Source organism: Rhinolophus ferrumequinum, chromosome 18 (assembly GCF_004115265.2).
Source record: "Rhinolophus ferrumequinum isolate MPI-CBG mRhiFer1 chromosome 18, mRhiFer1_v1.p, whole genome shotgun sequence".
NCBI classification, from domain to species: Eukaryota; Metazoa; Chordata; class Mammalia; order Chiroptera; family Rhinolophidae; genus Rhinolophus; species Rhinolophus ferrumequinum.
In genome coordinates this window covers 2483785-2506391 of record NC_046301.1, presented here as the reverse complement: position 1 = coordinate 2506391, position 22607 = coordinate 2483785, and the positions used below count along the sequence as shown (strand labels likewise).

At 41.5% G+C, this 22607-nt stretch overlaps 1 pseudogene; it reads right to left on the bottom strand.

The window, feature by feature from the left end:
* Positions 1 to 8796, bottom strand: part of LOC117037853 (28S ribosomal protein S10, mitochondrial-like) — a 38319-nt pseudogene extending 29523 nt beyond the window's left edge.
* Positions 8797 to 22607: the final 13811 nt, after the last annotated feature.

The window sequence follows — 22607 nt, the reverse complement described above, 5'->3', positions numbered from 1 at the left end:
ATTATCCAGAGATAAATACAGTGACAGAGGGGAATTAGGTCTTTCCTTCCCTTTTAGGACGAGTGTGATAATGTTGTTATTTTATGCGGTACAGTGGTGATATTTTCAGCTGGAACATGTTGTTGTTATCGTAGAGAATAAATGTGAGAAGTCTGTGGTCCTCTGCAAAGCTGAGAGGTGGACTGAGGCTCACAGGTTAGAAGGGTTCACACCTGGCCCACCTTCTTCTGGTGTGCCAGCTGGTACCACAGAGCCTGGAAAGGGAAGCACAGGGATCTTTATAGCTAGGCTTCCCCTTCTGTGAACTGTCTTCCATCAGTCATACGCACTTGAACAAGATTTGAGTTTGCAAACTACAGGAGGAGAATCTGTGAGTCGCAGGTGGGGTGTCCTGCACCAGCAGTCGTTGCTTCTCCACCTCCCTAGTTATTAAAACCTGGAATTGCTTATAGATGTGAAAAATTAATAAAGTTAATCACAGGAACTCAAATGACTGAGACTATGGTCCTACAGCTCTAAGGCTTTGCTTGTCAGCGGGTGGCGTTAAAAATAGATTCCTTATGCTGCTGTACTTCCAGTTTGTATTGAAATTTCATTTCTGTTTCTTATATAACATTTTCCCAAGTGTCAATGCAGCTAACAGATTTAGTAATAGCATACCTTGACCAAACACCTGATATTATTGTGTAATTATGTCAAATGTCTATTGCTTTTGAAAATTGTTACTTCGTAGTAAAAAACACATTAGCTTTTAAACCCATAATCTAAAAAAATCCACCTTTACCCGGTTTATTTACATAATTGTATTATGGAAAAATAAAAAAAATATAGCTTGCCACTATTTTATATGATATGGTAATTATATTTAAATACCACTTTATAGTATAAAGGTACTTTTGTATACATCAGCTTTGATATGTGTGAGTGTGGATTACAGACCTGTGAAATTTGAAGCGTATGTAAATATTGTGTATTTTACAAAAGGAAAAAAATAATGAAATTCAAGAAATTTCTGTACAACACCTAGGACATAAATCCATAAATCTTGAGTGAGAATCTTCAAAGGGTGTTTACTGTTTTATTGTTGTAACAAAAATTTTCAGGCTTTTATTAAGCAAACTCCCTAGTTCCTCACAATTCCAAAATGCATCAAAACTTGGGTATGTATAATAAACATAAGTGATTAAAAGTTCATGATTTATTTTCTGGAGTCGCATTATAGGACGGGTTGATATTTTATATAAATATTTAGTTTTATGTTCAGTAGTTAGATAATAACTATTAATTTGACCCAAGTACATCACTATGTGAAGTAAAAACCAATTTTACTCCGCAGTAGAGTATTGAAAAGCAGGTGACTTTTTAATATTATATTTATGACTGTATCTAAACCATCTGATCTTAGGTTTTTTTCAGTACTACTGATATATCCCATGCCAGCTGGATGGACCATTGACCTACTCTGGTTTGCAGTTTTCTGTGCGTGTTTCATCTCAGTATTAAGGTCACCACGCCCCCCGGAGCTCCTCTTGCAAACACTCGCAGGCCCTGGCTCTGTAAGTGAATGACATCTAGGTGGGGGGTGGGCAGTGCAGAGATGCACAAACATGCTTAGATCTGTTGCACGGAAGGTTGGCTAGGTGCTAACCGGCTTCTCCACTCTCAAGAATTCCTTGTCGCTGTTTGGGATGGAACCTGACACGCCACATGGAAATGCAAGTACCCACCAGATTCAGAAACACGCCCCTGTGACCCGATGCCCGCTCAGGTGAGCTGAAGGTTGATGAGTTCTGTCATTGCAAATTATGGTCCCTTTCTCCATGCCCGCAGCCACACGAATAAAGTACACCACTGATGAGTGCGGTTATTGAATCCTTTCATGCAGAAAGCACTCAAGTGATTTCTGTTGACAACAAATCACCATAATCCACACAACTCGCACTGATCTTTGTCTCAATCGCAACAGGATGAATTTTTCTTGCTAAATAATCCAGTTCATTTTCAAACAGGCACATGGATATCTCCCCATCCTGTGTAGTCACTGAAGATAAAGCAAAATGTAAAGAGACACTGGACTCATATGGCAATCTATATTTACAAAAATGGTGGTATGTGTGACTTTACTCATACATGTACATATAGAGATGCACATATACATACATGTAAAGTATATGCCCTAGTTAGAGAAATGAAGATTTTATACTAAAACACAGTTATTCTCATGTGCAATGTTTCAGTGATAAAGAGCAAAAGGATTTATAATGACGTTCCTGTCATTTATAGGAATGCCTTAACAGCATAAAAATGTTATTAAATATACAAATATTATATATAAAGTATAATTTATATAAATTATATATAAATTGAAAATAAATTATTACATATTTAAAATAAATGGAAACTATTAAAGCAGAACAATATGAATACACGGGCATCAAAAGGGTACTAAGTTGTACCAAGAGCTTAAACAGAAGGAAATGGGCATGTCCTTACGGGGACAGCTGTCTGGTCAGGCCAGAAGCATAACCCACCTATCCTCACTCTGGCAAGGACAATTGATCGACATTAAGACAAAACATATATTTCTTTCAATTTTAGATGATAAAATACGTCCTAAGAAATTATTCTTCGAAATACCCCTACAAACCTAGCTTAGTAAACCGTTTCTTCCCGTGTCCAACTCCATTTGTGACACGTGTCCCCTCCCCTTCACATAAACCCTTCTCGCAATGTGCCTATTCCTTTCCAATCAGCAGATACTGTCAGAATATTTTAGGTAAAAGACATAACTATTGCTTTCAGTTAGTTTCTTAAGCTGCACACACATGCACCATTTTAGACAAACTTTCTATGTTTTCTACACTCGTGTAAAAATATGTCATAAAGGAAGCTCTCTTTGCTTTTACACACAGATGCTCAGAACCTTTTTCACATTGTGATGCCTCATCTTTTATGACCCAAAAGTCAACTTTCCTGGGAAGCGTTCCTTGGCTGTTCTAAGTCAAGTGTTTTTGTTTAGTTTATTTGGTTTTAACTTATTTTCATTCTTCTATTCCCATAATTCTTTTGCCTGGTCATCCTACCTAGATTTCTAAATGTGAGGTCGGGAACTCTGTCATCCTGGGTCCACAGCATTTAGCAAACAAGCTGCCACACTGTGACTACTTAACACATTTATTTTTAGAAATCTGTTGATAAGAAGGAAAAGGAAGTGAGCTCTCGTAATGTCATTATGTAGTTGCATAACAGGAGTGACACTGAAAAAGTAAGGAAATCATTTGCAATATATATATATATTTTTTTGCTATCTTTGGGTTATTCATTATATGAGGCATAAGGTTGATAACATCTGACATTTGTTCTCATAGAACAAATACTATTTGATACACTTCCACCCTCATTTACCAACTGGTATATGACTTCTGTACAGAGATGTGATTTCAAATGGTCTTCTAAAAAAACCTCACTGTAGTTTAAGAGAAAAAATAATGCCAGATCGTACTCTGGTGGGGCGTAATGCTGAGAAAATTGTTCTAGAGTGTGAATGCTGGCTGCTTCTTCATCAGCAGGGATAAAGACGAACACAAACGTGAAGCAGGCAAACAGCTGATGTTTATGGATACGTGAGGCAAACCGAGCATGTGCAGGAGGTCTCACAAAGGCCACGCCCTGGAGGGCCTTAGGGTTTTGTCCTGCTCAGGCTGACTGGCTGAAAGGTGACCAAAACGGTGGTTTGTTCCAGAGCACACTGACAAAGTTATCGGGTTTTCTCACCGTTTTTATCTTCGCACGGTTTTCTGATAAAATACATCCCTTATGAATTCAGCTGTGGAGATGATACGCTGTGTGTCTCTGTGTCACGGCAGCTAGATCGTGTCTGTCTCTAAGTGCCTCCCTCTTAATTGGGTCGGGGTGATGTAAAATGTTTTCTTGGCCAATGTGCTCATGGGGAAACTTTGTTTCTATAGTCAGGGTTCTCTGTTGTGACTTACACGTGTGAGTTGAACTCTACTAGTTAGAGTCCTATAATGGAATTCACGTATTTATCTTTCTATAATAGTGTCACAATGAACTGAATCCACAGAGCTTACCATTGATGCTCTGATTCAAATCTTAACAACCAATGTCTTCACTGTTTGTTGCCGAGATGCCCGTTGGGTTCTCCATCTGTTTCAGCCCAGTGGTGAATGCCATCTCTAGCTGTTTGGCTTACGACATCACTTTCATTATATTATTCTCCTGCTTACCATTTTTAAATGGCTTCTATTTTCTGAGAGATGAATTTGAAACTTTTATTGATGTCTTCTCACTCTTGAGCAACCGCATTTCATTCCACCTTTACACTTTTTGGCAGTACTCCCATATGTAAGGCAGAACGCTTGATTTCTCTGACCCTTTTCTGCACGTCCCTGTCCCTGTCCCTGAGCCTTTGCTTATGACATTTTTTCCTTCAGGAAACGTCTCTTGATCACCCAAGACCTAAGCAGACTGCCCTTTTATTTTTCTGTAGTGCTTCTTGATTGCATGTTACTCAGCAATAATCATGTAATGATTTCTAGAAGTGGTTTTCTCTGTAATCGTATGACACGTATTTCAACTGCGTTTTAAAGAGATGAGAGAGTGACAGAGGTCTTTTGTCATCCCCACTAATTAACAATACATTTTATGCAAAGTCTCTTCATACATATGAAGGGTTTCTGTAATAACCTCCTTTCTTCCCCTGTATTGCTTCCCCCCACACCCAACTTCTTCCCTCCCTGGGACTGAAGTTCATATTCAGAGAAACCACAATTCCCGAAACAAGATGTAACATGAGAGATCCTAAAATTATTTACTATTTTTTATTTTGAGCTTTCATCCTTCATAATTATTAAAAGCTGGTTATACTACTGTTGTCATCACTTTGGTATCGGATCCTCCGACCCATCAGGGCTGCTGGGCTTGGTCGGTGGAGCGCAGTGGGGTGCCCGGGGGTAGCACACTTCCTGAGTGCCTTCAGCGCCCTGGGCGGCAGCTGCCTGGAGGAGACAGAGGGCTGGGGACGCTGGTGAGGAACTTAGCTGGGTGGTTTTGCCATCCTCATCCTGTCAGGTGACATCACCCTGCCAACAGCTGACCCAGGTGAGAGTCCAGAGGAGGAGATGCTAAACTCTACTCTCAAGCATGATCTCTGTTTTTGAAAGGAAACCCCTAAGTTACTCTCTAAATGTAGTGATATTTTTAGTAAAAAAAGTTGTCTTTTATATTGTCGGCTCTTGCCATTAATTCGACAATTAATAGAATACACTTTAAAGATTTTCCCTGTCATTTTCTGAACCTTGTGTAAGGTGGCCATTGTTGCTTGCTTATTATTATTATTATTATTTTTATTGTGTTGTATTTAAATGAAACTTTTTTCTTTTTCTGTTGTAAGGTGGTATACTTTGTGTTTCGGCAATGTGACTGATTTGCTCTAGTTTGGTTTGCTCATGTGTATGCACTTCAGGATGGCTGAGCTGTATGGGTTGGGGTTTATTCTTGCAAAATTTAGAGAAATTCAACCCATGTTGTTTCTAATATATTTTCTACTACTTCTCTTCTTTTGAAATCCAATTACATGTAACTTCAGTATTGAGAATATCCCACAGGTTACTCATACTTTATCTGCTGCCATTTTGTTTTGTTTTGAATATTTCTTCTCTCTTTGTTTTATTTTGGAAAAAAACTGATGAATTATCTTCAAGTTTACTAATCTTTGTTTTCCAATGTCTAATCTCCATTAAATGTCACATGTCTGTACGAATGTGTGTTTGTGTGTTTATAATTCTTTTTACAGAATAATTTTCTTTGTTTTAATTCTAGAATTTCCACTCATTTCATTCTTAGCTTCCACTTCTTTTTGAAATACTTATCTAACTATTAGGTCTACTTGTTCCTACAATTTAAAAAATATATTTTAATAATTGTTGCAAAGTCCTTGTCTGCTAATTCTAATAACTGGGTTCTTTGTGCTTATACTTTAAAACACTGTCTTTCCTCTTGATTATGTCATATATATATATATATATATATATATATATATATATATATATATATATATTTTTTTTTTTGGGTGTGTGTGTGTGTGTGTGTGTGTGGTGGTTTCTCATCAATTTTACTTATATTCACAACATTGCATATAAAATAACAAATACATTGAAGCATAATACTGCTTTGTCTCATTCATCTATCAGAGAATGCAGGCTCTTTCCTCTATGTGGTAGTTTGGGTGGGCGAGTAAATGCAGCGATTCTTTTTAATGTCGAGTTAGATCTGAACCGTGGATGTAATTAGAGTCTCTGCCACTTCACTTTTTTGGAAATATGTGTGGCACGGGACACCTCTTTTGGGTCCAAGAGGTGTGATATGAAGAAGATTCAAAATACAGGTGAAATAATAAAATGAGACTTTTTTATAAAAAGAAAAAAACAACCAAATTCACCTTGATAGAAGAATGGTTAATAAAAACAAAACAGGAGGGAGGGCAACACAGTCCAGAGGAGAGAGGAACTGTCTCCTGGTGTCTAGTCGGGGTTCTCCAGTAGGGGACGGGACCCATAGCAAGTAGGTGTGCCCCATTATGTGTTGTGGAGGTGGCCAACCCAACATTTGTAGGGCAAGCAGGCAGCTGGGGATTCGGGTATAGGGTTGAGTCTGACAGCTGGAGACTCAGGCAGAACGTCCATGTTCTAACGTGGAGGCAGAATTCCTCCTGGGGAACCCTCAGGTTTTGCTCTGAAGGCCTTCACGTGATTGGATGAGGCCCATGCACAATATGGAGGCTAAGCTGCTTTATTTACAATCGATTGAGTGTCAATATTGATCACACCTACAAATTTACAATAAAGTCTAGACTAGTGTTTGACCAAGCAGCTGGTCCCCATAATCTAGTCAAGCTGACACATAAAATTAACCATCACACCTGGAGAGTCAAGGAAAACTTTGCACAGCGAGGACAAGCCAGAAGCTCCTACAGGGATGATGGAAACATGGAAGTAGATTACGGGCAGACATTTATCATGAAATAGCAAGAACAAAATTCCGGCAACCACTAAAATTTCCAGTCACATAGTGAAATTCTCTTGTGCTAATGCTTGCAGTTCAATTCCACTCCTTTCCAAGGTCATCTGTCCAGCTGACTGGAGAAAGAAAAGGCAAATTTATGTACATAACCAAATCATAAAACCTTAAAAGTTAAAAATATTGGTAATCATCTATTGTAAAATTTCAATTAGGGTAGAATTTCTAAGTTATCTACCTGTCCTTTGGGGACCCATTTTCCCCTTGGTATTTCCAGTTTGGACATCAAATCCCCTTATGAGTGTGATAATGTCAGATTTGTATGTGATTTCTAGAACAGAACCCACTCTGCAGAGTGGCAGTGCCACAGTGGCTGGGAGGCTGCAGTCCATACTTCTTGGCTCTCATCCAAGTCCTTGCACTTCTGAGCAGTGTGTCCATGCGTGCATTCTGTATCCTTCCTGCATCTCCAGTAATGTCGTGTGTGCAGTGTGGGAACAGTAACACGTGCCTTCTGGGAATGTGGTTCTCAATACCCGAGGGTGCCCAGGAAAAGGGCAGGCATCTTGCCCATGTAACAATCTACATCCGCTACTATTGCTATTAATTATTATAACAATACAATGTAACATTAATATTAATAATGTAGCAATAATCCAAGCATAATAATAGAACACCATTACATTGAGGCAAGATGACATCCCCCGAGTAGTGCAGCCGGAGCAGGGTTAGAGGAAATCCCTCCCTTGTTCACAAGAAAAACGCTTTGATAATCATTTTCTTTTCTACTCTAAACATTTTCAATTCATTCAATGAGTATTCACAAGGTAGTTTGCAAACCTTTAAGGTCCCAGTCATTCTTCAGGATGTATTGCATTTGCCAATATCCTTCTTGAAATGTGGCCTAGAAATTAAAGTTTTCCCAGACATGCCCTGATCAGAGGGCAGCGTTCCTAACTATTTATTCCTCGAGAAAACACTTTATTTCTGCTAATGCTTAGTAAGTTTTGTTTCGTTTACAGTAAATTGATGGCTCCATGGAATTTATAATCCACTAAAACTCATAAGTCTCTTCACATGATCCATTATTATGTCACATTCCTCACTGTTATTTATCAGTTGTTACTGTGGAGTTTTTCTTTATCCATACAAAGGTCCACCTATTTACAGGTCGACCTCGACCAGAGATATTACTGGTTTGGTTTCAGACCATCGCAATAAAGTGAGTTGTAATCTTTTCACTTTCAATTTGTCAGAATTGCAACATCTGTGAAGCACAGTGAGGAGAATCGCAGTAGAAGGAGGTCTGCCTGGATTATTTATTCAACAAACCATTTGTTAAAGGTCCATGTCACAACCAGTTCTGATTCTCTTACCTTATTAAGCTTTACTCCACTTGGTGGCAGTCACAGTTTGATAAATAAAAGATCTACATCTTAATGTGAGGCATCTAGAGACACATCTCTGCCTGCAGGATCCAGGGGAAGTCCTTAGAACACCATCGCAGACACGCCCCCAGGCGCTGCTGATATGGTTAGACCCTTTGGGCCAAGGTTGTCAGAATAGGTCATAATTTATCTAACTCATCTTCACTTCTTTCTCTCTCTTGAATAATGCAATATCTTAAAGCACTTTTCCAAAGTCCCTGCCAAATTAGATCTCTAATTTGGAGAGAAACGCAAAGAAAGAAGCTGTTAGCTTCCCATGCCGACTTCTTAGTAAATCCGTGGGTCTCCCCACTGATACCCTCACCTGCATCGTGCCGAGAACCATTGCTCACAGGTGGGATGGGCTCATGGAGGACGTTCCAGGGGATGAAACGCCACCAGCTCCCCAGCACAGCGCAGGCCTGCTTCTTTCCGAGCCACCACCTTGCTTTTCCAGCTGCTGTGCAGGTAGATGGAGCCGAACGATTGGGCTCTAAACAGTGGAATTTGAGTGGAAGTGTTTATCTGCTCTCCAAGGACGAAGACTGAGAAGCAGAAGTGTCCCCTCCACATTCTCTCGTGCTTTCTGCCTATTCTGATGTAGAGATCAAAATGTTCTAGGGATGGCAGAGCTGTAAGATGAATGGATACTGTTTTCTGAGTCAGGACGAGGTCGAAGCAGCCAGCCACCTTTTCGGTACAATATAAGGTTATCTAGCGTGAGGCAGACATAAACTTATTCTGCGTTTGCTTCTTTTACGCATTTGGGTTTATTTAATATAGCAGTTAAGCCAGACACACTAATACAGCTCAAATCCATTCTGTGATTACCATACAAAAAGATTTTTAGCCCATGCATAAAGAGCTTCAACAATGGGGAAAACCTCAATTTAGTGCTATGCCCAGGCAATGCAGAGCTCTGATCATAAGGAAATTCATCTTTGTTTAGCCTTCATGATTTCCTGAGCAGTCCCTGTGGAATCCTGTCCTTTCAAAGAACCACTCTTTGTGTTTGCACAGTGGGTAAGACTGTTGCCTCCTTCCTAAGTGATGTGTTGGTGTCTCACTTCTCCCCACAAAATGAAAACAGCTCCATCTTCTAGATCAAGCAACCCAGGAGGACCCGTTGTCACAGTGCAGCTACCGGGTTTCAGATGTGGCAGCTGTTGTCCTGTATCCTCAGACGTTGCAGCTCACTCTCTGGAATCTGAGGTGTGAGGGTCACATGCCGGCCATGCCGGGCGCCATAGTGGGCGCTGAGGAAACCTGTGGTGTTTGCCCTCCTGAGCTGCAGACAGCGCCTGGCTCCCCTGTACCCCACTGATCCTGACTCAGACTGAGGAACTGCTCTCCGGGTTCCTTCAATCAGAGTTTAAAACAAACCATCGTCCATTCTCTCTCCACCGAGAACATCTCAGAATCTCCTCCGCTGTTAAGCAGAGGACCCCTTCACGTTTCCCTGGTGGGGAAAAGGTCTCTGAGGAAGGGATGCTTATTATTTGAGGTCTTAGCCTTTTAATTGAATGACCGAGTCATTAGACATACTTTCATGAGTCCATGAAAATAAGCCGCAAACACTTAGGTTTTCTGAGAAACTGTGTGAAAATGTCATGTGCCCTGACATTACTCCTAATATTGTTGTCACGTATTTGCCTAGCCTTCTGGCCCTGCATCACTGGCCATTATTACCTGGGTATTTGTGACAGGGTCCACTGGACTACCCTCCCTTCTGCAATCAAGTTTTGGGGTTCCCAAGATTATCTTTAGTTTTGATCAATCATTAGAAGGACCCACTGGTTGCTCTTCTGCTCCTGGTTCTGATTTATGGCAGTGACAGGATACAGACTGAAGTTAGCAGAGGGAAGGGGTGTGTGAGGTGGGCTCCGAACGTCACCTTCCAGGTGTCCTCCAGCGGATGGACACACAGCACTGACTTCTTCCAGCAACAGTGGGACGACCTGCGTGGAGTCGTGACAACCAGGCAGGTTCCCCCACACCTCGGTGTCCAGAGCTTTGCTGGGCCGTGGTCACGTAGACGTGATGGGCTGCCCAGATGGCTGGCCTTGGTCTCCAGTGGCTCTGAAGGGGCAGCTGAGGCAGAGTGCCCCGCCCCCACCGTGACAAAGCCAAGGCCCCAGCTCAGCCAAGACATTCTCATCAGGTGAGACAGTCCCGAGGCCAGGGGTCACCTCCTGGAGGCCGAGGCTAGAGCTTTCTGCGGGCAACATCAGCCCGTGCTGCACACAGCTGTACTCTGGCCTCCCCTGTGTGTCAGCAGCAGGGTGAATGAGAGATGGAGAGAAGTCTATTGACTCGTCAGTTCGTCTGTCAGCTACGGGACACCCACTGGGTGCCAAGCTGTTGTACACTCGCCCTGCTCTTTGCACGTCAGCTTTCTCCATGGCTTTTTCTTGGCTTCTTCCCTTGACTTTGAAGTTTTCCGTTGACAATGACGATACCCCACTCTGATCCTATTAGAAGGAAGGCTGTCATCCCCTGTAGCGTTCTGTCGGCACTAATTTGCCTGGCACATAACTGACCCTCCACGCCCGCCCACCTTTGCAATCCAGCCTGACTCCGCTCTCGTCTTCCACTCGCCACCCCGCTCAGTGCTTCCCAGCGTCCTTCAGACGTTCTGCAGACACTTCCGCGTTAGGGATTTTGCACGAGCTAGTTTCTGTGTTTGAAGTTTCATACCACAGATACCATTCCATTCCCTTTTTTGACTCCTTCACGTCTTTACCCAGGAGTCTTTTTCTTGGGAAGGCTTTCCAAATACTCTATCTGAAATAGTAAGCCTCATCCCCAAACTTTCCATATCTGTTTCCTGCTTCATTTTTTCTCCTTAGCGTATAATTCAACTTTAATATGTTGTATATTTTAGTAATTATAATATTTAACTGCCTCTTCTCTAGAGGTAGATATCAAATGCTAGGAATTTTTATGTTTTGTTCATTATTTTATCTTGAGTGCTTAGAATAAAACTTGATGGATAATAAATGTTCAATAGGTAATTGTTTAATGAGTGCATAAATGATTGAATAAACCTCTATGTATTCTTACACAAAATGAGCTGTTATTGAACAAAAACTTTCCTCTTTTTGTGTAATTGGATGTTTTAAAATGTGTGTCTTAAAGTGTATGCTTTTACACTTACCCCTTTTAGCCACATCTTTGAAAGTATAAGCTGCACCTGTTCAAGCCCATCCAAGCTTTGGAAGTAGTAAGCTGTAGATTTGAATCTGTTTTTCCATCACCAGCCGAATGTCCCCGTACGGATGAACAATTCCCTCTAACACTTAAGTTTCTCAACTTTATGTACAATAGTTCCCTCACGGAGTTGTTAGAGTCACATCACGTGATATTTTCTAAATAAATTTGTTCCTTTTCCTCTTTCCACTGGTATATTTTTAGACATGTATTTCATCCGTTAATTGCTTCTGTAATATCTCACTTACATGTGCTTGAAAACCCCGGAATCTTGCTTTCAGTCCCTCTCTCTCTCTCCAGATCATTACTGTAAATTCTTACCGTGAAAAGATTGTAAAATATTGAATAGAAAATACTATGAATGTCTTCCTAATGAATCCATCTGGCTTCTAGTAGTCAGCTGTCCTTTTCAAAATATTAACTAATCTGGTCTATCAGGAGTCTTTAAAAAACGTAACTAAATTTGCCCCTTCCCAGTGTTTTGCTGTTTCTTCCCTTCCTCGTGATTAGTCAGAATTTGCTTGTGATGATCAACCTGTTCCACTTTCAGTCACTTTTTCGTCTCTTGGGATGACCTTTTTCAGAGGCAGGAGACCTTCTAGACGGCAGTGAGGCACACGCTTAACTTCTCTTGTTTTATTGTTCAGTTTCCTCTTACACCTGTTTGCTGTCTTTTAGTTTGTAAATTCTCTCCCTTTATTTTCCTTCTTACATGTAATTGCGCAGCCGATACACTTTCTCTGAGAGCATTACAGACAGCTGGAATCATTGTGCACTTCTGAGATGTGAATTATTACGTTCCTTACACCTGAACTTTTCAATCTGTCTTCCAAAAGTCTAGGAAACATTCATCAATTCCATGGCTATCAAAATTCTATGATGACAAAATTACTTTCTGCCTAGGTTGCCATCATTTCTTCCTCACCAGCTAATTCCTGCTTTTCCTGGGTAAGAAGTCCTGAGAAATAAATCACTGAATAATTCAGTAACTGCTCCCTTAGTCCCACAAAGGACACTTTCTCATTATTTCTCCATCGGAATGCATTGTTTTTCAATACTGTATTTCCAAACTGAAATAGTAGCTGTGTTGTTATTCTTAAATGTTTAATTGTTTGTAAGCATTTTAAAATAGTGAAAGTAAGCGAAGGACCTCCATCATTATTTTTAGAAGTCCCTGGTTTTATTGTCTGATTGGACACATTTCCAACACCTGGGAAAATAAAACTTTCAACGAAATCGGCATGTTTAGTAAATGTGTGGGGAGATGGCGTCCCACAATAACTATCATAGTTTTCCTCCAAGTCAATTTTGTAATCTCTGTTAGGCAAGTGTTCCTGGGACTTTCTCGATCACTGAATTTTTAAATGTATATTTCTGCAATAATAACACTGTCTCTTGAATCTTTCTAAGCAGTGCATTAACTATGGTAAATAATGTGGTGACAGATGACATAATTATGTTGCACTCACTCAGAACCAAAATACTCTTCCTCAGATTTTACTGTTGCCAAGGTTTTATTTCAACTGTATATATTCTTAATATATTCCCTTCCACCTCATTTTCTACTGGATGTATTTCAAATAGGACTAAAAGTGTATTTCCATCAACTATTCAGTATAGAGTTGGGGCTTGTGAATGCAGGAGGAGGGGATGGAGCCGGGGAGAGAGTGGGTGGAGGTGTGATGAAGGTCGGGAGGGTCAAACCCAGCTGCAATGACATTGGCTGAAGCACTGCACCAGATGGCCCCAGAGCTGTTGGGGAAACCGCTGCCACTTTTGGAAAGGACCCTGGGAGCTCGGTCGGTCCACGGAGAAGCAGATCAGGGGGCAGCTGAGAAGCCCAGTGAGAGGTCATGATGACCTCCTGCCCCAGTTCTTCCGATGGTTCAGCTCTCACTGGAAACATACCTGGTGGTCTTCTGGAAACGTCCTTCCTGGCTTCTCTGCGGTGTACGAGTCTGGGTGCTGGTGGTGTGACGTGGACCTCGAATGTGGCAGGTGGGCACCATGTCCCGTAGGCAGGACTTGGACTTGCTATTCAATGATAAAAACATTTAAATTTATTTTATGGTAAGAAAGTGAACATTTTAGCTATGCTTAGAAATGTGCATGTTTTCTCACCAGATTCTTAATATTTTGAAATTGAATGGCTAATAAAGAATATTATGTTGTCTTCACATGTAAGAAATCAAACAGAAATAAGCTTTGTATACAGAATAGCACTATACTGAAAAACATTACTTATCTAAGACAACTTTTTCTAAAAACTATCTTAACATATTTAAATATATCAGCTTCCTCTTTGCTTAAGCTGAAGATGTGACGAAACTGTACTGATTCTGTGTGTCACTAAATATATTATGGTAAGAATGTGTGTGCTTTTATTCACCTGTATGGTCTAGTCAGAGGGCCATTTCTCTCTCTAAAATCTTTTTCCTGAACGTGTGTGTGTATCTCCATATATACACATATATGTATGTAGGGGTCTGTGCATGTGTGTATAAATATGTTCTATAATATCAAGCTGATGAAAATTCTGTCCATACTTTTAGCTAATGGTAGCAGTGGAGTTTATTTATAGCAGTTCAATTCTTTAATAAACACGATTGTTGTCTGTTCTGGGCCAAGTCCAATACCCGAAACTAGTAAAAATGCGTTATTTTTAATACTCTCACTGTTCCTGGAGGTAGAGCAGTGATGCTTTTCCTATAAAACTTCTGCCTTTGGGGCATCCATGTTTTTCAGCTTTAAGTGAGACAAAATAGATTTTGTTGCAGCAGCCCAGTTTTTTTATGTAGACCTATGTTAAGATCCTTTTTTAAAATTAAATGTCAAATCCACGCGGCGCTGCAGACACAGTGTGTGCTTGACAGTTGAGGAGAAGCGCCAGCCTTTGTCTCCCTGTTGAAGCGCCAGCTGCATGGCGGTGATGAGTTCCAGCTCCAGGATCACAGTGGGGCAGGACTTCCTAGTGTCACAAATGGCTCGGTGCCTGGATTTGGGGGGAAATGGGGGGCAATGCATTTGTCTTGGGGAGATTGAATTTTGCACCTCTAATTACTTACGGTTATTTTAGGTACTTTTCTTTGCAATGCACCAGTAAATCAGCAACTCTGTTCAGAATTAGGGATGAAAAGAGAAGTTGAAGTCCTTTGAGTAGCGTTTCCTATGAATCCTAGCGTCTGCTGCTGTAATTAGACTGGAAGAGGTTTATCCTGTTTGTCATGGCAACGTTTTATGTTGATACTTTTTAGTTTGGAAAATTCCCAGCCAGAGTGCCATAGGTCCTCAGGTGCAAACACCTGCAGAACCGGACACAGTCTTTACAACAGCTCATTCCCTGTGGGGATGGTTTTTGTGAGGTTGTGAACCGCTAATAAATTGGAAATAGTCTCTGGATAATTAAAGCCTCCATGTCCCCCAGATGAACCAAAGAGAGAGAGGAAACATCATTGGCACAATCGGCATCGACGGCATTGACGCTGCTTCAGTTCCTAGGACAGCTGGGGACCAGGACGTGGGGATGAAGGGGGCACTGGGGGGAGGGGTGCGCGGGCAGTGAGTACCCAGCCACTGGCCGGGCGGCCTGTGCACAGCACAGACGCCAGGGGCCGAACTGGGGTCCTGCTTGTGTCTTCAATTTATGTTTCTGTTTACTTAGCTGCGCCAGGTTTCTTTCAGTTAGAATTTCCTTGTTTCTAATTTCCCATCTTGTGCTTTCAGTCTTGGTCTGCCTTTGAGCATCTTCTCTGAAGGGTGCACAACTGCAGTTTTAAAAATTCGGTCTGATCATATTTAATTTTTATGGGAGGCTTTTGTCCATTTACATGCAATATAATTGCTAATAGGTTTATTTGCATTTTTATTTATAATCTGATTTTGAGTTTTGTATTTGTTTTAGTTTCTCTCTCTCTCTCTCTCTCTCTCTCTCCTTCCCTCACCCTCCCCCTCTCCCTGTCTCTCCCTCTCTTCTTTGGGATTGATTATTCTTATTCTTCATTATTTTCCCTTTTCCTACTGTGGAATGTATATATGTGCTGTAGATTGCTAGAAATTACAATAGAAATATTAAACTTATTTATCTTCCTCCCAGAAAACAAGGATGCAGACCCGTTCATTACTCTATGCCTGGGTGTCCAAACTTTCTTCAACGGTGTTCACCAAGGGCCATATGAGGTAAAATACACAAACAGCCGGGCCACTCACTCGAGGTGAAGTACGTGTTGCCTCACCTGGTTTATTTAAGTAAACTAAATATATTTTTGGAATTTGCTGCAGTTTGGACACCCCTGCTTTATGCAAATGTTGTGTATTTACTAGTTTTACCCTGCAGTATACTATTCTTATTATTGCATAAAGGCAGTATTTATTTATTTATTTTAATGTTTTGTTTCAGGTGTACAAAGCAATGTACTTTTTCTTGTCCTGCAGTCTTTATTTCACTGAATGGCATTACCAGTTAGTATAGAACTTGAATATAATTTATTTTTAACCCTGTTTTATTTACCTATCCATATGAAGAAGCGCATGACCTTCTCAGAAAGTAACTTTTTCTTTTATATTTAAAAGCTTTACTGAGATATAATTCACATGCCATACAATCACCCACTTAAAGTGTGCAGTCTCAGTGTGTGTCCCTCACTCCAATCACAACACTTTTATTACCCCAGAAAGAAGCTGCACGCCACTGCACTGTCACCCGTGACCCCTCGTGTGCCACAGCCCTAGGCGACCACTACTTTCTTCTCTATGGAGTCATCTATCCTGCATGTTTCATATAAACAGAATTATACGCAATGTGGTCCCTTGTGACTAACTTCTTTCACGTCGTGTAATGTTTGTCCATGTTGTGACGTGTAGTGGTATTTCACTTCTTTGTATGGTCGAATTATTTCTCAGTGTATAGATATACCACAATGTATTATCCATTTGTGTATTCATGGACTGTCAGGTGTTTCCACTTTTCGGCCATTACGAGTAACACTGCTGGAGTCATTCATGTACCAGTCGTTGTGTGGCTGTGTTTTCATTTCTCTTGGGCGCACACCTAGGACTGGGGTTGGGGTCATCTGGTGGCTCTGTGTGTCACCCTCTGAAGGACTACCAGGTGGCTTTCCCCAACAGCTGCAGCAGCTGGCATTCCCAGCAGCAGCACGTGAGTATCCCAGTGTCTTCACGTCCACCTGAGCGTTTTTATTATTTATCTTCTGGATACAGTCATCCCCTTGAGTGTGATTGGCGTCTCGGTATGGTTTTGATTCACATCTGCGTGAAAGCTAATGATTCTGAGCAGCTTTTTGTGCATCATTTGCCATTTGTATATTCTGTGGAGACATGACTATTCAGACCTTTGCCCATTTTTAAATTGGTTTGTCTTTTAGTTTTGAGTGGTAGTTGTTGTTTACGTATTCCAGATGCAAATACCAGTCGTGTATGTCACCCAACATGGCCTTCTGTGTTTGCGTCTAGGTCGTTTCCTTCTTCATGGCACGTTGAGGCGTATTAGCTCAAAAGCCCATTCACTGGTGCCAAACTCTAATTTTCAAACATTATTTATTTTATTTGTTTTTTAACTAGCCCAAATGAGCCAAGTTTTAGCCATTTAGAGTCTGTATGCTTGGCAGACCCCACAAGACCTCACCGAACATCTGCTAGCAATAGATGAGATAGTCTGGGGCTGCAAAGACACCAAACTGCCACCACCTTTTGCAGCTCTGAGTCTGACCCAGAGGTTCCCTCCCCCACCCCCAGCCTACCAGGAGTCCCCTTGCCCTTCCCACTTCGTAGCAGCCCCCACCCTTTAGCCAGCTACCTCAATAATGTATGTGCTACTCCCCATCCCTGCAGCCATGTCTTTCTTCTCAATTAGTCCCAAATTGCTCCTTAGCAGACACAGGATTTGCAAAAATTTTCTCCCAATCTGTGAGTTGTCTCTTCACTTTCTTGACGGTGTCCTTTGAAACATAAAAGTTTTAAATTTTGATGATGTTCAGTTTACCTCTTTTTTTTTCTTTTGCTGCTTGTGTTTTTGGTGTCATGTCTGAGAAACCACTGCCTCATGTAAGCTCACTGATATTTATACTTATACTTTCTTCTAAGAGTTTTGTAGTTTCAGCTCTTATATTTAGGTCTCTGCTCCATTGTGAGTTAAATTCTGGTGTGCTGTGAGGTACGTGCGACTTCACTCTTTGTGTGTGGGTATCTAGCCGTCCCAGCACAGTTGGTTAACAAGGCAGTGGTGTTTTGAATACTGTTTGTATTGGTCCTCTTCCCCCGACACCGCCCTGACATACACACATTCTTACTGCTGTTACTTTAGTTCACAGCACAGATTTTTTTTCTGCTTGTATATGAAATAGTCCCCTAATTAACTTTTGGTTGTTTCGTCCTTTCCCAATTATTTTCTCTATTACAACCAGTGACCTTTCTCACATAAAAATTTGGTTGTGTCCCTCTCTTGTTTACAACTTGTAAATGAAGCTTCTCTTACTTTAGACAAAGCAGACGTGTCTGCTTTAGACAAAACAGGCTTCGCCTTGTCTTCCACTTTCCTCTGTGCCACAGCTACATTTTTCGTACATCAGGTACAGCCCTTCCGGTTCGGTGCCTTTTCATACACTGTTCCTTCTTCCTTCTTCCTGGAAAAGTCATCCTTATCCTCCTTCAGCTCTAGCTTTCACATCGATGATTTGAGAGCGATTTCCTTAAGCAGCACAAGATAGTTCGCTGCTCCCATGAAATTGGAGTGTTCTTGTCATGGTGTTTGTCACAGAATAGTGCCACTGCCTCACAGCTGTCTCTCCGCTGGTCTGTGAATTCAGTGAATTGAGGGGCCACTTTTTTACTCTGGGGTTTTAGGGCTGAGCATAGTAGAGGGCACAAAGTCGATATTCCGTTAGTATTTGCAGTGTTGAATTATTGTTTACATTAAACAAAGTCAAAAAGGAAAGATAATTTGAGTCCATTCATGAAAGACATGACACCGCATGCTGTAGAAGTAAGAGTATGGATTAGTTAATGAAGAATAAGATTGCTTCTCTCATTGTATTGTGTGATTGGCCATGCTAGATGTAAACCCAGGAAGCAGAATGAGCCATGTGTCGTTTATATATTTCCATAAAAAGTGTTAGAGATGTATAGCTGCTGCTCTTGAATAAGTTTAGAATACTTTTATATTAGGTAGTTATATCTATTGGGAGGCAGAAAGACATAGAATTAGATCATTATCATGCATGCTGGTGGCTGAAATGATCACGTTTGTGGCTGGGCCTGGATTAGCTTAAATATCTATAAATCTGTGACACATTTGGGAAAATAAATGGCAAAATAATTATTTTTGGCAACTGGATAGTAATACATGAAGAAAATAAAACATGAGTATAATCATTATGAGTATTTCATCTAAACTTTTTCAATGATATTTAGAAGCAGAAAAACCTGTTAACGTTCCAAAACAGGGAACGTTATGGAGGGATGTTGTGGGTGTCTCCATTGTGTCCCTAGGTAGTTCGATCTCATGGTGCTTCCTTGTGTGGATTACCTTTCAGCAAAGCCTTCAATTGCACACTGGCTATTTTTCTTTGGCTTTAATTATTTTATGCCACAGTGTGGAAATTAACCAGAAATTGAATGATAGTGAAACCTTAATAGCATTTGTAGTTTAAGGCTATTCAAATAATTACACAGGGGAGCAGCTCTGAAAAAAAAAATCAAAATTTACAGGACTGTATTAGTCACAAGATATTTCTTTTTTATAAGTTCTCCAATATTGTAAAATTGTGTGTGTGTGTGTGTGTGTGTGTGTGTGTGTGTGTAAAATCTTGATACAAGGGTATTTTCCTTCTCTTTTAGTATTCTCAAAAGTAGAACAATTAGTTTTGGCTGTTTTTGAATCCATGTGTAAGATTTTATTATATATGAAATAATTCCCAACATTTGCCAACTATCTTCCTTTAAAGGAATAATTAGTGAAAACAAAAACAAAAACCAGTGTGAACATGAGCTTGGAGAAGCAGTACTGTGTTGTAGCAAAAGGCACAGTACCCACACCAGCTTTGCGAAGCCAGGTTCTCCTTAAGCCACGGGCCAACAGACCGGAAGAAATAGTACTTCCCCGGAAGTAGGATGCATGTTGCTGGCCTATGGTGACATGCGGTGATGCTGAATGGACTGGAGGCCATGGCAATACCAGTGCCCCAGGGAGGGATCCTCTCATGCTGACATTGATTTTTCTGCTACTGCCTGTCAATGTGTCACACTTTCCGTTGAGTCTATTTTCGGTCTGCACAACTTGGGGGTCACAGACCACAACTTGGGGTCGGCTGTACATCTGTAATAGTGTCACGTAGTGACTCAGATGAGGGGACTATTAATGGTTCAAGAATTCATAGAAAAATATTATAGGAAGATGGGAAGTGATGTGATAAAGTCATAGTCCGAACAGGGGAATTCGTATTTAATTCCAATAGATCACAGGATGTTTCCGACATAGAATAGATAGAGAATAGATAGATACATACATATCTAGAAATTATTTCTAATTTTCAAATATTCCTGTGCTGACAGTTATTCCCAAACAAGCTATTTTAAAATATAATTCTACTTTAATGAAAATAGAAGTCACAAGCTGGGAGAAAATATTTGCAAATTGCCTACCTAAGGAAAGACTAGTATCTGGAATACGTAAGAAACTTTAAAAGTTCAGTAATGAGAAAAAAGCAACCTAATGTAAAATGAATGGATGACATGCATAGGCACTCCAACAAAGATAAACCAGGACCCATAAGCACGCGGGGAGATGCACGGTCCCATTCATCATTGAGGGGATGCAGATGTGGGAAAATGAGGTGTCACTGCACAGTTTTTAGAACGTCTAAAATTTAAGACAGACCATACCACGTATTGGCACAGATGCGCAAACAGACCTCTCAGACTGCTGGTGGGCCTGCAAAGGCTCCCACCACTTGGGAAAATAATTGGGCAGTTTTTTAAAAATTTAAATAAACACACGCTGTTGACCCAGCTGTTCCACTCTTAGGTACCCACCTGAGAGAAACGAATGCATATGTACATAAGGCTGCTACATGAATGTTCACAGCATACAAACAAGGGAGAGGATAAACACATTTGGGTACATCCGTACAATGTAATACAAAGGAATAGACTTCTGTACAACTTGTAAGGACAGCAAAATCATTATGGCAAGTGAAGGAAGCTATACACACACACAAGAATTCATGCTGTGTGGTTCCTCTCATATACAATTTTGGACTATGGAAACTTATTGTGAAAGAAAGCCATCAGTGCTTGCCTGGAAATGGGGTGTGGCTGGATAAGAGGGCAGGGAAGGAAGGAGAAAGGAGGATTACAAACGAATAAGGAGCGTGTACCAGGTGGGGGGAAGTGTATACACATGTCAGCGGTCCCTATTATATTAAGTAGGTACGTGCATGTTGTATAGAATCTCAATGGTGGCAAGGATTTCAACAGCTTATCAAATCGGACCCTTTAACCATGTGCGTTTTATTCCTTATCACAAGGAGAGTTCTGCCTACATTTAGGTTAAACACTCTTCTTAATTTTTGAAATCGTTTCTACATGTCTTTTTAGTGTCTGTTTCATGTTTGTTTGTGGTTTCAATGAACCTTTTGTTAAAAAGAAAAACTCTCCAGGCCTCGTGGCCAAGGAGGTAAATTATCCTTCAGGAACCTCCTTGGCAGTTCGGGTCCCCTGTGGTTCCCCTTCAGAAACCTGGGGTTCTTTGGCGTTTTCGCCCCCTCTCTGGAGCAGGGCCTGGCAGCCTTTCTCTGTAAGGGCCAGATGGTGACTATTTTAGGCTCTGCGGCACAGAAGGCCTGACTTCTTGCTGCTTCCTCTCTCACTCGGTCGTCCTCCTTGTTCTTTGCAGCCCCTGTAAAACCATTCTTAGCTATTGGCCATTCAAAAACCGGCCACCGGCTGGATGTGGCCTGTAGCCCATCCTGTGCCAGCCTGACACACACTAGCCAGTTTGGTGGAAATGTCCTTCCCACTGCCCCTCCGTTTGCTTCGTGTCACCACAGGCTGTTCTGCGGGGCCCTGGTGGGAGCTTTCCCACCATCCCCTTTCTCCTGGACCGCAGCTGCACTCCAGGTGGCTGGCGAGTTCTCTCTCTATTCCCTGGTCCTCGACCCCGCCAGTTTCGTTCACCCCTCTGCTGGAAACCCCCTCGGGTCCACGCCCGACACATCTGCCTTTTCCTTCTGAGCCGGTCACACCTCCGTGGAGGCCTCATTGCACGGCTCGCGGCAGGAGTTGTCTACTCTGCAAGCTCAAGTTCATTATTCCCCCCGCACTGCTGTGTGCTTCCCAGCTGCTGTCTGACCGCACATCTACGAGGCTCCTGCACCTCGTGCCAACCCAGATTCTTTGGCTGCTATTGTCACGTGGCTACCAAACTCCACTTGGTTTTCTATTTACCCAGGACTTGGCCTAGAATTTGTTATTTAAGCCACTTAAGTCCACCATCACTGCCCGTTTCAAGTTCTACCCTCCTTCATGTGAACGGCACAATACACGTGTTTAGAAGCTAAAATTCAGTAGTGGAATGTTCAGTTTATCTAGAGCTTTGATCCCTGGACAGAATACACTTGCCAATAAGGGGTATGGATAGGAACAGATTCAAGTGACAGGCGTGACACTGGAACTGGAGCCACCATTCCCCAAGACCCCTTCCCTCCCCCCCGCCCCCGTGCTGTTGCTGAATCTGATTATCCAAGAAGTCTCCCCTTGGATGGTCAGTGCCCTCATTTGCTCCAGGCTTGCCTTGTTTTGGACCTCTGTCTCCTTCCTTCCCACATGCGTGTAACTCAGCAGGTACACCCCGTGTCCCCAGCCCCCCTACGGACAGGAGCTGTGCTCCTTTCCCTGGGGTCTCCTTGTGCCCTTAAAATC